Below are 1,086 nucleotides of genomic sequence, written 5' to 3' on the forward strand. Positions count from 1 at the left end.
AACGTGATGATGCGTTACATTCATATTCGAAGTCCCTGGGCCTCTTCAGAGTGCAGGAAAGTTGTATTATTAGGAGGAAATAGAAACGACGTGATTGCCACATATCGAAAAAGTACTTAACACTGTTCTTGTGTGACGAGGGGGTTACTAATGACTAAGACCATGAGCTAATAAGGTGAAACAATATTATCACATACAATACACTGGAGTTTCACCACCCTAGTGATATGAAAAAACACTAGCGAAAAACATATTCCACGACTACTGCATATCACCGCGAATATCGCGTTTTTCACCACTATTACGCCACTTCGCGTAAAACGGGTTGAAACTCCATTATACTTATCAATCTTTAGATACTAGTTCGTGTAGAGGCGCCCAGACGTGTCACTATTTTGCTTATCATACAGAGATAAATACGCCTTGGTGATATCTTTGAAAAACGCACATTTTTATCATCCATATAAATAGATGAGGTCACTTGTAAATTGACAAACACGATAGGGTATTAAATGTTTCATGAATAGCTCTCCGGAGATACCCATTGCGTGCACAATATACGTTTAGTTTTCTCCATACAATTCAACTTCGGAATGCAGGAAACTCCTCGGGGTTTGTGTTGAACTCTCTGAGAAGAAAAAAAACTCGGCAAAATAATTTCGTGGCGAGTGACGCTACTTTCGATTTTTCCTTAAGCTCTACTTCTGGAGGGCAATCGAAGAAATGGGAAAATGTTGGTGATGATGATGATGATGATGGGGAATCTCCCACTGGTATGAACAGCTGCTCGGGAGTTGGAGAATTTACTGTTTTGGACATAATACGGGGGAAAATATGAAATGTCACATGCATTCGAAGAGGTACACTAGAGGGGTGATATACAAAATCCAAGTTGAAGGGTAAACCCGAAACCCGACAAGGCAACCAGAAACCCGAACTGTTATACAGATGGAAGCTGTTACTACCAAAGGCAACCAGAAACCCGAACTGTTATACAGATGGAAGCTGTTACTACCAAAGGCAATCAGAAACCCGAACTGTTATACAGATGGAAGCTGTTACTACCAAAGGCAACCAGAAACCCGA

Source organism: Perkinsus marinus (assembly GCF_000006405.1).
Source record: "Perkinsus marinus ATCC 50983 genomic scaffold scf_1104296957216, whole genome shotgun sequence".
Lineage (NCBI taxonomy): Eukaryota > Perkinsozoa > Perkinsida > Perkinsidae > Perkinsus > Perkinsus marinus.